We start from the raw sequence: 13,380 nt of genomic DNA on the forward strand, positions 1-13,380 counted from the left end.
AACCTGCACACAAAGATCAGAAAACGGAATGAAAATAAGGCACTGCTGAGATTTGAACTCAGGATCTCCTGTTTACTAGACAGGCGCTTTAACCAACTAAGCCACAGCACCACATGAAAGCTGCTGTGTTACTTGAAAATTGACTGCTTCTCTAAACTTCGTATAATGGTAACAAAATAAGCCAAAGTGAATAAATCTAAAGGTTTTAACCATCTAAGCCACAGCACCACATTTTAGATGCTCTGTTACTTGGAAATTACCGACTTCTTTAAACTTTGTATAATGATGACAAAGTAAGCCAGAGTGAATGAATCTAAAGGTTTTGCACATCTTACTTTTCTATGCTTTAACAGCAACCTGCACACAAAGATCAGAAAACGGAATGAAAATAAGACACTGCTGAGATTTGAACTCAGGATCTCCTGTTCAACTAAGCCACAGCACCACATGAAAGCTGCTGTGTTACTTCAAAATTGCCTGCTTCTCTAAACTTCGTATAATGGTAACAAAATAAGCCAGTGTGAATAAATCTAAAGGTTTTAACCATCTAAGCCACAGCACCACATTTTAGATGCTGTGTTACTTGGAAATTACCGACTTCTTTAAACTTTGTATAATGATGACAAAGTAAGCCATAGTGAATGAATCTAAAGGTTCTGCGCATCTTATTTTCTATGCTTTAACAGCAAACTTCAAACAAAGATCCTAAAACAGAATGAAAATAAGGCACTGCTGAGATTTGAACTCAGAATCTCCTGTTTACTAGACAGGCGCTTTGACCAACTAAGCCACAGCACCACATGAAAGCTACTGTGTTACTTGAAAATTGCCTGCTTCTCTAAACTTCGTATAATGGTAACAAATTAAGCCAGAGTGAATAAATCTAAAGGTTTTAACCATCTAAGCCACAGCACCACATTTTAGATGCTGTGTTACTTGGAAATTACCGACTTCTTTAAACTCTGTATAATGATGACAAAGTAAGCCAGAGTGAATGAATCTAAAGATTTTGCACATCTTACTTTTCTATGCTTTAACAGCAACCTGCACACAAAGATCAGAAAACGGAATGAAAATAAGGCACTGCTGAGATTTGAACTCAGGATCTCCTGTTTACTAGACAGGCGCTTTAACCAACTAAGCCACAGCACCACATGAAAGCTGCTGTGTTACTTGAAAATTGACTGCTTCTCTAAACTTCGTATAATGGTAACAAAATAAGCCAAAGTGAATAAATCTAAAGGTTTTAACCATCTAAGCCACAGCACCACATTTTAGATGCTCTGTTACTTGGAAATTACCGACTTCTTTAAACTTTGTATAATGATGACAAAGTAAGCCAGAGTGAATGAATCTAAAGGTTTTGCACATCTTACTTTTCTATGCTTTAACAGCAACCTGCACACAAAGATCAGAAAACGGAATGAAAATAAGACACTGCTGAGATTTGAACTCAGGATCTCCTGTTCAACTAAGCCACAGCACCACATGAAAGCTGCTGTGTTTCTTCAAAATTGCCTGCTTCTCTAAACTTCGTATAATGGTAACAAAATAAGCCAGTGTGAATAAATCTAAAAGTTTTAACCATCTAAGCCACAGCACCACATTTTAGATGCTGTGTTACTTGGAAATTACCGACTTCTTTAAACTTTGTATAATGATGACAAAGTAAGCCATAGTGAATGAATCTAAAGGTTTTGCACATCTTACTTTTCTATGCTTTAACCGCAACCTGCACACAAAGATCATAAAACGGAATGAAAATAAGGCACTGCTGAGATTTTAACTCAGGATCTCCTGTTTACTAGACAGGCGCTTTAACCAACTAAGCCACAGCACCACATGAAAGCTACTGTGTTACTTGAAAATTGCCTGCTTCTCTAAACTTCGTATAATGGTAACAAAATAAGCCAGAGTGAATAAATCTAAAGGTTTTAACCATCTAAGCCATAGCACCACATTTTAGATGCTGTGTTACTTGGAAATTACCGACTTCTTTAAACTTTGTATAATGATGACAAAGTAAGCCATAGTGAATGAATCTAAAGGTTTTGCACATCTTACTTTTCTATGCTTTAACCGCAACCTGCACACAAAGATCAGAAAACGGAATGAAAATAAGGCACTGCTGAGATTTGAACTCAGGATCTCCTGTTTACTAGACAGGCGCTTTGACCAACTAAGCCACAGCACCACATGAAAGCTACTGTGTTACTTGAAAATTGTCTGCTTCTCTAAACTTCGTATAATAGTAACAAATTAAGCCAGAGTGAATAAATCTCAAGGTTTTAACCATCTAAGCCACAGCACCACATTTTAGATGCTGTGTTACTTGGAAATTACCGACTTCTTTAAACTTTGTATAATGATGACAAAGTAAGCCATAGTGAATGAATCTAAAGGTTCTGCACATCTTATTTTCTATGCTTTAACAGCAAACTTCAAACAAAGTTCCTAAAACAGAATGAAAATAAGGCACTGCTGAGATTTGAACTCAGGATCTCCTGTTTACTAGACAGGCGCTTTGACCAACTAAGCCACAGCACCACATGAAAGCTGCTGTGTTACTTGAAAATTGACTGCTTCTCTAAACTTCGTATAATGGTAACAAAATAAGCCAAAGTGAATAAATCTAAAGGTTTTAACCATCTAAGCCACAGCACCACATTTTAGATGCTCTGTTACTTGGAAATTACCGACTTCTTTAAACTTTGTATAATGATGACAAAGTAAGCCAGAGTGAATGAATCTAAAGGTTTTGCACATCTTACTTTTCTATGCTTTAACAGCAACCTGCACACAAAGATCAGAAAACGGAATGAAAATAAGACACTGCTGAGATTTGAACTCAGGATCTCCTGTTCAACTAAGCCACAGCACCACATGAAAGCTGCTGTGTTACTTCAAAATTGCCTGCTTCTCTAAACTTCGTATAATGGTAACAAAATAAGCCAGTGTGAATAAATCTAAAAGTTTTAACCATCTAAGCCACAGCACCACATTTTAGATGCTGTGTTACTTGGAAATTACCGACTTCTTTAAACTTTGTATAATGACGACAAAGTAAGCCATAGTGAATGAATCTAAAGGTTTTGCACATCTTACTTTTCTATGCTTTAACCGCAACCTGCACACAAAGATCATAAAACGGAATGAAAATAAGGCACTGCTGAGATTTTAACTCAGGATCTCCTGTTTACTAGACAGGCGCTTTAACCAACTAAGCCACAGCACCACATGAAAGCTACTGTGTTACTTGAAAATTGCCTGCTTCTCTAAACTTCGTATAATGGTAACAAAATAAGCCAGAGTGAATAAATCTAAAGGTTTTAACCATCTAAGCCATAGCACCACATTTTAGATGCTGTGTTACTTGGAAATTACCGACTTCTTTAAACTTTGTATAATGATGACAAAGTAAGCCATAGTGAATGAATCTAAAGGTTTTGCACATCTTACTTTTCTATGCTTTAACCGCAACCTGCACACAAAGATCAGAAAACGGAATGAAAATAAGGCACTGCTGAGATTTTAACTCAGGATCTCCTGTTTACTAGACAGGCGCTTTGACCAACTAAGCCACAGCACCACATGAAAGCTACTGTGTTACTTGAAAATTGTCTGCTTCTCTAAACTTCGTATAATAGTAACAAATTAAGCCAGAGTGAATAAATCTCAAGGTTTTAACCATCTAAGCCACAGCACCACATTTTAGATGCTGTGTTACTTGGAAATTACCGACTTCTTTAAACTTTGTATAATGATGACAAAGTAAGCCATAGTGAATGAATCTAAAGGTTCTGCACATCTTATTTTCTATGCTTTAACAGCAAACTTCAAACAAAGATCCTAAAACAGAATGAAAATAAGGCACTGCTGAGATTTGAACTCAGGATCTCCTGTTTACTAGACAGGCGCTTTGACCAACTAAGCCACAGCACCACATGAAAGCTACTGTGTTACTTGAAAATTGCCTGCTTCTCTAAACTTCGTATAATGGTAACAAAATAAGCCAGAGTGAATAAATCTAAAGGTTTTAACCATCTAAGCCATAGCACCACATTTTAGATGCCGTGTTACTTGGAAATTACCGACTTCTTTAAACTTTGTATAATGATGACAAAGTAAGCCATAGTGAATGAATCTAAAGGTTTTGCACATCTTACTTTTCTATGCTTTAACCGCAACCTGCACACAAAGATCAGAAAACGGAATGAAAATAAGGCACTGCTGAGATTTGAACTCAGGATCTCCTGTTTACTAGACAGGCGCTTTGACCAACTAAGCCACAGCACCACATGAAAGCTACTGTGTTACTTGAAAATTGTCTGCTTCTCTAAACTTCGTATAATAGTAACAAATTAAGCCAGAGTGAATAAATCTCAAGGTTTTAACCATCTAAGCCACAGCACCACATTTTAGATGCTGTGTTACTTGGAAATTACCGACTTCTTTAAACTTTGTATAATGATGACAAAGTAAGCCATAGTGAATGAATCTAAAGGTTCTGCACATCTTATTTTCTATGCTTTAACAGCAAACTTCAAACAAAGATCCTAAAACAGAATGAAAATAAGGCACTGCTGAGATTTGAACTCAGGATCTCCTGTTTACTAGACAGGCGCTTTGACCAACTAAGCCACAGCACCACATGAAAGCTGCTGTGTTACTTGAAAATTGACTGCTTCTCTAAACTTCGTATAATGGTAACAAAATAAGCCAAAGTGAATAAATCTAAAGGTTTTAACCATCTAAGCCACAGCACCACATTTTAGATGCTCTGTTACTTGGAAATTACCGACTTCTTTAAACTTTGTATAATGATGACAAAGTAAGCCAGAGTGAATGAATCTAAAGGTTTTGCACATCTTACTTTTCTATGCTTTAACAGCAACCTGCACACAAAGATCAGAAAACGGAATGAAAATAAGACACTGCTGAGATTTGAACTCAGGATCTCCTGTTCAACTAAGCCACAGCACCACATGAAAGCTGCTGTGTTACTTCAAAATTGCCTGCTTCTCTAAGCTTCGTATAATGGTAACAAAATAAGCCAGTGTGAATAAATCTAAAAGTTTTAACCATCTTAGCCACAGCACCACATTTTAGATGCTGTGTTACTTGGAAATTACCGACTTCTTTAAACTTTGTATAATGATGACAAAGTAAGCCATAGTGAATGAATCTAAAGGTTTTGCACATCTTACTTTTCTATGCTTTAACCGCAACCTGCACACAAAGATCATAAAACGGAATGAAAATAAGGCACTGCTGAGATTTTAACTCAGGATCTCCTGTTTACTAGACAGGCGCTTTAACCAACTAAGCCACAGCACCACATGAAAGCTACTGTGTTACTTGAAAATTGCCTGCTTCTCTAAACTTCGTATAATGGTAACAAAATAAGCCAGAGTGAATAAATCTAAAGGTTTTAACCATCTAAGCCATAGCACCACATTTTAGATGCTGTGTTACTTGGAAATTACCGACTTCTTTAAACTTTGTATAATGATGACAAAGTAAGCCATAGTGAATGAATCTAAAGGTTTTGCACATCTTACTTTTCTATGCTTTAACCGCAACCTGCACACAAAGATCAGAAAACGGAATGAAAATAAGGCACTGCTGAGATTTGAATTTAGGATCTCCTGTTTACTAGACAGGCGCTTTGACCAACTAAGCCACAGCACCACATGAAAGCTACTGTGTTACTTGAAAATTGTCTGCTTCTCTAAACTTCGTATAATAGTAACAAATTAAGCCAGAGTGAATAAATCTCAAGGTTTTAACCATCTAAGCCACAGCACCACATTTTAGATGCTGTGTTACTTGGAAATTACCGACTTCTTTAAACTTTGTATAATGATGACAAAGTAAGCCATAGTGAATGAATCTAAAGGTTCTGCACATCTTATTTTCTATGCTTTAACAGCAAACTTCAAACAAAGATCCTAAAACAGAATGAAAATAAGGCACTGCTGAGATTTTAACTCAGGATCTCCTGTTTACTAGACAGGCGCTTTGACCAACTAAGCCACAGCACCACATGAAAGCTACTGTGTTAGTTGAAAAGTGCCTGCTTCTCTAAACTTCGTATAATGGTAACAAATTAAGCCAGAGTAAATAAATCTAAAGGTTTTAACCATCTAAGCCACAGCACCACATTTTAGATGCTGTGTTACTTGGAAATTACCAACTTCTTTAAACTTTGTATACTGATGACAAAGTAAGCCAGAGTGAATGAATCTAAAGATTTTGCACATCTTACTTTTCTATGCTTTAACAGCAACCTGCACACAAAGAATAGAAAACGGAATGAAAATAAGGCACTGCTGAGATTTGAACTCAGGATCTCCTGTTTACTAGACAGGCGCTTTGACCAACTAAGCCACAGCACCACATGAAAGCTATCGTGTTACTTGAAAATTGTCTGCTTCTCTAAACTTCGTATAATGGTAACAAATTAAGCCAGAGTGAATAAATCTAAAGGTTTTAACCATCTAAGCCACAGCACCACATTTTAGATGCTGTGTTACTTGGAAATTACCGACTTCTTTAAACTCTGTATAATGATGACAAAGTAAGCCAGAGTGAATGAATCTAAAAATTTTGCACATCTTACTTTTCTATGCTTTAACCGCAACCTGCACACAAAGATCATAAAACGGAATGAAAATAAGGCACTGCTGAGATTTTAACTCAGGATCTCCTGTTTACTAGACAGGCGCTTTAACCAACTAAGCCACAGCACCACATGAAAGCTACTGTGTTAGTTGAAAAGTGCCTGCTTCTCTAAACTTCGTATAATGGTAACAAATTAAGCCAGAGTAAATAAATCTAAAGGTTTTAACCATCTAAGCCACAGCACCACATTTTAGATGCTGTGTTACTTGGAAATTACCAACTTCTTTAAACTTTGTATACTGATGACAAAGTAAGCCAGAGTGAATGAATCTAAAGATTTTGCACATCTTACTTTTCTATGCTTTAACAGCAACCTGCACACAAAGATCAGAAAACGGAATGAAAATAAGGCACTGCTGAGATTTGAACTCAGGATCTCCTGTTTACTAGACAGGCGCTTTAACCAACTAAGCCACAGCACCACATGAAAGCTACTGTGTTACTTGAAACTTGCCTGCTTCTCTAAACTTCGTATAATGGTAACAAAATAAGCCAGAGTGAATAAATCTAAAGGTTTTAACCATCTAAGCCACAGCACCACATTTTAGATGCTGTGTTACTTGGAAATTACCGACTTCTTTAAACTCTGTATAATGGTGACAAAGTAAGCCAGAGTGAATGAATCTAAAGATTTTGCACATCTTACTTTTCTATGCTTTAACAGCCACCTGCACACATAGATCAGAAAACGGAATGAAAATAAGGCACTGCTGAGATTTGAACTCAGGATCTCCTGTTTACTAGACAGGCGCTTTGACCAACTAAGCCACAGCACCACATGAAAGCTGCTGTGTTACTTGAAAATTGCCTGTTTCTCTAAACTTCGTATAATGGTAACAAATTAAGCCAGAGTGAATAAATCTAAAGGTTTTAACCATCTAAGCCACAGCACCACATTTTAGATGCTGTGTTACTTGGAAATTACCGACTTCTTTAAACTCTGTATAATGATGACAAAGTAAGCCAGAGTGAATGAATCTAAAGATTTTGCACATCTTACTTTTCTATGCTTTAACAGCAACCTGCACACAAAGATCAGAAAACGAAATGAAAATAAGGCACTGCTGAGATTTGAACTCAGGATCTCCTGTTTACTAGACAGGCGCTTTAACCAACTAAGCCACAGCACCACATGAAAGCTACTGTGTTACTTGAAAATTGCCTGCTTCTCTAAACTTCGTATAATGGTAACAAAATAAGCCAGAGTGAATAAATCTAAAGGTTTTAACCATCTAAGCCACATCACCACATTTTAGATGCTGTGTTACTTGGAAATTACCGACTTCTTTAAACTCTGTATAATGATGACAAAGTAAGCCAGAGTGAATGAATCTAAAGATTTTGCACATCTTACTTTTCTATGCTTTAACAGCAACCTGCACACAAAGATCAGAAAACGGAATGAAAATAAGGCACTTCTGAGATTTGAACTCAGGATCTCCTGTTTTTTTTTTTTTATATAACTTTTTTATTGTATTTTCAGATAAAGTAACAAATAGAGTATAATGACATATATTACCACAATCAGGTGTCTTACAGATCTGTCGCAGTTATATCATTTAGACACAAATACAGAGAGAAAAAAAAAAAAAAAAGTACAATCCTATAAATCTAAGTACACACATTACATTGAATCTATTTAGAGTTCTAAAATAGTGAGGCAATGATGTAGTATTCTTCTTAAATGATGTTGTTGGCCTTTGGGGAAAATATCTTAACATAGCTATGTTTTTTAGCAACTATTTTGACCGATCTTAAACTAACTGGTAAATAGTAAATTCGGATAACACTACATGTAGGAAGTTCACATTTTACCTCCTATCTAATGTACTCATTTCCTTATATCTAATCTCGCCATCATGTGATTCAACAACATTCGGTATATATAAAAAAAAAATAAAAAAAATTTACATAAAGCATATAGTACATATATATATATGTCATCTATACATAACACAGATATAACAAAGGGTAAAAAGGGGGGGTGGAAAGAATGACAGAGAGGTTGAAGGATGGGGGGGGGAGGGGGGGGGTGGGGGGGAAGAAGACCAGTATAGTCCTAGTTTTATTTTTTCATCATCATAAATTCTGTGATCAATAAACATTCACGTAATACATAATGATAATAAAAAGGGATCATTTTTGAGGTTGATTCAGAGAATACCAATGAGTCTGCTCAAAAAATTTTTGGATTCGTGTTTGAACATCAGGGTCAAGACTATTCATGTAAATTCCCCACTTTTTATGGAAACGGACAACCCCTTCTTCAATTTGTATAGTTGCAGTTTTTCTGTCAAAGTATAGAAGCTGTAACATTTTAGTCTGAACCTCTTCCACAGTGGGGGAAGATTTTGTTAGCCAGTGAGTAAGGATGACTTTTTTCGCCACTGTTACAAACGTTGTTAACACTGGGGTTAGAAGTGACGTTTTTCGATTTAGATCCCATACAGTAAAATTAGCGAACAAACATGCAACTGGGTGGAGCGTCACATTTAGCTGGAGTGAGCGGTTCATATAATGTATCAGTTTGTACCAAAATTTTTTAACAATACCACATTCCCACATACAATGTATAAAGGATGCTGAAGCTATCTTACATTTAGGGCAATGACCTTCATTCCCTTCGGCGAAGTGTGCGTACCTGGCTGGGGATATGTAAGCCATGTGTAAGGAAAAATAATGAGTTTCCTGCAGGTATGCGGATCCTAAGATTTTCATCGTCTGTTCATATCTTTCACTAATAGATTGGGGGGACGGAATGTTTGGCAGCACTTGAGCCCATCTATTGTGGAGTTTGTTCCATCTCTCATGGGTGTATAGATCAGTTAGAATAGAGTAAAGTGAGCTTATTCTGTATTTGTGGGATTCTAGTGTAGCTAAAAGAATTTGTAGTCGGTCTGGACCTGAGGATGGTTGAGGATTATACGATGAGGGTGATAGGGAGGAAAGGTAGTGGCGTAATTGTAAATACATAAAGAATTGCCCTCGAGGTAGGTTATACTTGGATTGTAGATCTACAAAAGAGAGTATAGTGCCCCCCGGATCAAACACCTTGGAGGAAGCTGTTATTCCCAAATCATGCCATCTGCGGAAATTATAATTGGACAGGGATGGTGGAAAGGCCGGATTCCCCCATAATGGTATATATTTGGATGACTGTGGGTTTCTGTGAAGAGATTTGTTGATCGCTATCCACGAATGATAGATATCTCTGAAAAGTGGGTTATTAAGCACTGTTGGTGGTATGTCTGATTTTTTAGAATGTAAGAGCGCACCTGGTGAAAAAGGATAGAGCATTGCTTCATCTAGTTTAGTATCCGTAAAAGAATTAGTGCCTAGCAGCCAGTCAGCAATACAACGAAAAAGAACTGATTGGTTATATAGCATAAAGTCTGGTAGGCCCACTCCCCCTGCTCTCCTTGGGGCTGTTAATTTAGTGAGTGCGATCCTGGGTTTCTTGCCTCGCCATAAAAAGCAAGGGATTATTTTGTTAAGTTTCTTCAAATCTAATTTGGATATGTGTAGAGGGATTTTTTGCATCAGATAAAAAAGTTTAGGAAAAATTATACTTTGTACAACTGCCACTCTTCCTAATAAAGAAATTGGGAGCATCTTCCAGCTTTCTAATGATGTGGTTATTTTCGTAATAACGGGTATATAATTTTTAGCATATAATTCATTAAGATTAGCTGTAATTTTGATGCCTAAATATTTAATATCAGAGGAAGTGATATTGAAAGGTAAAGAGGTCAGGTATTCCCTAGTTCTTCTATCCGTATTGGGGAAAAGCAAAATTTCCGACTTAGAGAGGTTTATGCGATATCCGGCAACGGCTCCAAAAGAAAAGATAAGACGTAATATTTCAGGAATAGTGGAGGTAGGATCAGAAATAAAGAGCAACATGTCATCTGCAAATAATGACAGACGGAGCTCAATGTTGCCGATCTTTATTCCTTTGTATTTGTCGGAGGTTCTTATGGCGATGGCTAAAGGTTCAAGGGCTATGGCAAATAGGAGAGGGGATAATGGGCATCCTTGACGGGTTCCTTTGCGAATAGTGATCGGGGAAGAGAGAAGGCCATTGCTAGCAATTTGGGTAGTTGGAGAGGTGTATAGGCATTTTAAGAATGATATAAATTTAGCAGGGAGTCCGAATTTAGTTAGGGTATTAAATAGATGGGGCCATTCAATTAGATCGAATGCCTTCTCCGCGTCCAACGATAAAATCAAGTTGGACGCGGGAAGGGAGGATTTTGACGTGGAAGCGTAAACTGCCGTGAGAACTCTGCGGACGTTGGTCTCAGAGTGTCTCCCGGCAATGAAGCCCGTCTGATCCGGGTGTATAATAGAGGGGAGGATGAATTTTAGTCTATCGGCCAGAATTTTTGTTAGGAGTTTGTAATCAAGGTTTAATAATGAGATAGGCCTATAAGATCCAGGAAGGGAAGGGTCCCTACCTGGTTTTGGGAGTACTCTAAGGGTCGCTGTGTTGAAGTGGGTAGGTGGGGTCGTGGCAGAAAGAATTGAGTTAAGAACCGTTACTAAGGTGGGGCCTATATGTTGGAGGAGAATTTTATAAAAATCACCGCTAAGGCCATCAGGGCCTGGGGCTTTGTCACTTTTCAGATGTTTAACTGCCTCAATGACCTCTTCTAATTGTATGGGGGCTGTTAATTTCTGTGCATCTAATTCCGTAATCTTTGGGCATGTAAGAGAATTCCAGAAATCATGAGGAAGGTTGGGTAGTGATGAAGAAGAGGATAGTGTAGGGGGGGAAGGGGAGGATCAGAGTATAGAGAAGTATAAAAGTCACGTAATACATCGGCTATCTCTGAATTAGAGGAAGTTAATGAACCATCTGCTTTCTTTAGGGGGTGAACCGTTGCCGGAGATCGGGTACCTTGGAGTAAATTGGTCAAGAGTTTACCTGTCTTATTACCAAATTTATGGTAACGATAGTTTACAGAAAACATATGTCTATCGCCTAGGGTTTGAATGTAGTGGTCAAAATTTGCTTTTGCGAGTGTATAGATCTGTTTATTGCCTGGGGAGGGTGTTGACTTATATTGCTGAAAGGCTGCGGTCAGTTCAGACTGTACTGTGATATATTTGGAGGCATATTGGCGTTTCATATTCGACACATAAGATATGATCGCGCCTCTCATCACTGTTTTAGACGCCATCCAGAAGAGGGTGGGATCAGAAGTCATATGATCTGCGTTATTCAATGTATAGTCTTTCCATGTTAGTTCAATATGTTTTTGAAAGTCTTTGTTTTTAGCTAAATAGGCTGGGAATTTCCACTGCCTCTTCTCGGGTGGCGTCAGGGGAGACTCTAGCGAAGCAATGACCAATGCATGGTCTGATAAAACAATGGGGGTGATTTGAGAGGAAGTAATCATGGGAAATATGGATTGCGATACTAAGATATAGTCTATTCTAGACATAGTAGCGTGGGCTGATGATAAACAGGTAAATTCTGTGTCAATAGGGTGGAGGGCTCTCCAGACATCAATCAATTGGAGTTTGTTTGCAAATGTGGGGACGCCAATTTTTGGGAGGGTGGGGGCAGAGGCTTTGGGTTTTGACTTGTCTAGGGTCGGGGATGATATCAAATTAAAATCTCCACCAACTATGAGGGATTCTGACAGTTTGGGACTCAGCTTCGCTATAAGATGTTGTAAGAATTTCCTGGAGTATTTGTTTGGGGCATATATGTTGGATAGGGTGAATGAGCGGGATCCAACTTTAAGTGTGAGGATTAAATATCTGCCTCTCGGGTCTATAATTATGTCTGAAACTTCATGTGTAATATGTTTTTGTATCAGGATTACTACACCGCGGGCCTTGGATGTATATGTGCTGGAACCTAGTACCTGCCATCCCAGTGTGTTTAGCTTCAGTACCTCATTAGGTAATAAATGTGTTTCTTGCAACATGGCGATGTGGATGTCTTGTTTCTTTAAGTATGTCAGGATCTTTCGTCTCTTGATTGGAGAATTGATGCCCCCGATGTTCCATGTGCCTATATTCAGGGAGGGTGTAGCAGACATTTGAATGCGAAAACATCTTGGACAACCTGGTCGGTAAGGAAGTGAGAGAAAGGGTGGGGGAGGGAAAAGAGGGGAGGGGAAGCGACAAACAAGGTACAAACATAATCTAACACATAAAGAGCTGTGCTATTAATGAACAACATTTTTGTTAAATTGTTATGCGGGAGCTTCCCTTCAAGAGAAGCAAAAAAAAGAAAAAGAAAAAAAAAAAGTATAACGAGGCAAAATGAAGTTCTTGACTTCCGTGGTTATCAACTATTAAGGTAACAGTTCAACCTGGAACAAATCCGGCAGCAGTAGTGCGAGGTAATAATACGGGGGAATAGGGGAAAAAGAGGGGAGTCCGCATATCACTCAAGCTGCAATCAAATAAGGGAGGAGAGACCAATTGGTCTTAGGAATGGGGTTCAGCAATATTTTATGCGGAGAGTTACATATTTAAACAGTGTGAGATCATACGTTTAGTGGAGTATTCATCTGGCAACCATGCCACGGATATGTTACGACCAGGACAAATGCTATGTTTGTAGCAGGCAGTATAGGGGTATTCATAGGTGAATGAAGTCTGCCGGTTATCGTCCAAAAAAGCAAAATTATGAAAAAATCATATTAAATAATTGTCTCGGGGTAAGAACTCCAGAAG

At 38.0% G+C, this 13,380-nt stretch overlaps 18 non-coding genes across 18 annotated transcripts; all 18 read right to left on the reverse strand.

The window, feature by feature from the left end:
- Positions 1-37: 37 nt before the first annotated feature.
- TRNAT-AGU (transfer RNA threonine (anticodon AGU)) lies at positions 38-111 on the reverse strand. The gene has a single exon. It is a non-coding gene; the product is annotated as a tRNA-Thr (tRNA).
- Positions 112-724: 613 nt separating this feature from the next.
- On the reverse strand, positions 725-798 carry TRNAT-AGU (transfer RNA threonine (anticodon AGU)). The gene has a single exon. It is a non-coding gene; the product is annotated as a tRNA-Thr (tRNA).
- A 280-nt stretch (positions 799-1,078) lies between these two features.
- On the reverse strand, positions 1,079-1,152 carry TRNAT-AGU (transfer RNA threonine (anticodon AGU)). The gene has a single exon. It is a non-coding gene; the product is annotated as a tRNA-Thr (tRNA).
- Positions 1,153-1,766: 614 nt separating this feature from the next.
- Positions 1,767-1,840, reverse strand: TRNAT-AGU (transfer RNA threonine (anticodon AGU)). Its single transcript has one exon. It is a non-coding gene; the product is annotated as a tRNA-Thr (tRNA).
- Positions 1,841-2,120: 280 nt separating this feature from the next.
- Positions 2,121-2,194, reverse strand: TRNAT-AGU (transfer RNA threonine (anticodon AGU)). Its single transcript has one exon. It is a non-coding gene; the product is annotated as a tRNA-Thr (tRNA).
- Positions 2,195-2,473: 279 nt separating this feature from the next.
- On the reverse strand, positions 2,474-2,547 carry TRNAT-AGU (transfer RNA threonine (anticodon AGU)). The gene has a single exon. It is a non-coding gene; the product is annotated as a tRNA-Thr (tRNA).
- Positions 2,548-3,161: 614 nt separating this feature from the next.
- TRNAT-AGU (transfer RNA threonine (anticodon AGU)) lies at positions 3,162-3,235 on the reverse strand. Its single transcript has one exon. It is a non-coding gene; the product is annotated as a tRNA-Thr (tRNA).
- A 280-nt stretch (positions 3,236-3,515) lies between these two features.
- On the reverse strand, positions 3,516-3,589 carry TRNAT-AGU (transfer RNA threonine (anticodon AGU)). The gene has a single exon. It is a non-coding gene; the product is annotated as a tRNA-Thr (tRNA).
- Positions 3,590-3,868: 279 nt separating this feature from the next.
- On the reverse strand, positions 3,869-3,942 carry TRNAT-AGU (transfer RNA threonine (anticodon AGU)). Its single transcript has one exon. It is a non-coding gene; the product is annotated as a tRNA-Thr (tRNA).
- A 280-nt stretch (positions 3,943-4,222) lies between these two features.
- TRNAT-AGU (transfer RNA threonine (anticodon AGU)) lies at positions 4,223-4,296 on the reverse strand. Its single transcript has one exon. It is a non-coding gene; the product is annotated as a tRNA-Thr (tRNA).
- Positions 4,297-4,575: 279 nt separating this feature from the next.
- On the reverse strand, positions 4,576-4,649 carry TRNAT-AGU (transfer RNA threonine (anticodon AGU)). The gene has a single exon. It is a non-coding gene; the product is annotated as a tRNA-Thr (tRNA).
- Positions 4,650-5,263: 614 nt separating this feature from the next.
- TRNAT-AGU (transfer RNA threonine (anticodon AGU)) lies at positions 5,264-5,337 on the reverse strand. The gene has a single exon. It is a non-coding gene; the product is annotated as a tRNA-Thr (tRNA).
- Positions 5,338-5,970: 633 nt separating this feature from the next.
- On the reverse strand, positions 5,971-6,044 carry TRNAT-AGU (transfer RNA threonine (anticodon AGU)). Its single transcript has one exon. It is a non-coding gene; the product is annotated as a tRNA-Thr (tRNA).
- Positions 6,045-6,324: 280 nt separating this feature from the next.
- Positions 6,325-6,398, reverse strand: TRNAT-AGU (transfer RNA threonine (anticodon AGU)). The gene has a single exon. It is a non-coding gene; the product is annotated as a tRNA-Thr (tRNA).
- A 280-nt stretch (positions 6,399-6,678) lies between these two features.
- TRNAT-AGU (transfer RNA threonine (anticodon AGU)) lies at positions 6,679-6,752 on the reverse strand. Its single transcript has one exon. It is a non-coding gene; the product is annotated as a tRNA-Thr (tRNA).
- Positions 6,753-7,032: 280 nt separating this feature from the next.
- On the reverse strand, positions 7,033-7,106 carry TRNAT-AGU (transfer RNA threonine (anticodon AGU)). Its single transcript has one exon. It is a non-coding gene; the product is annotated as a tRNA-Thr (tRNA).
- A 280-nt stretch (positions 7,107-7,386) lies between these two features.
- Positions 7,387-7,460, reverse strand: TRNAT-AGU (transfer RNA threonine (anticodon AGU)). The gene has a single exon. It is a non-coding gene; the product is annotated as a tRNA-Thr (tRNA).
- A 280-nt stretch (positions 7,461-7,740) lies between these two features.
- On the reverse strand, positions 7,741-7,814 carry TRNAT-AGU (transfer RNA threonine (anticodon AGU)). Its single transcript has one exon. It is a non-coding gene; the product is annotated as a tRNA-Thr (tRNA).
- Between the last annotated feature and the right edge of the window lie 5,566 nt (positions 7,815-13,380).

The sequence above is a fragment of the Crinia signifera genome, chromosome 11 (genome assembly GCF_055691185.1).
Source record: "Crinia signifera chromosome 11, ASM5569118v1, whole genome shotgun sequence".
In the NCBI taxonomy this organism is placed as follows: domain Eukaryota; kingdom Metazoa; phylum Chordata; class Amphibia; order Anura; family Myobatrachidae; genus Crinia; species Crinia signifera.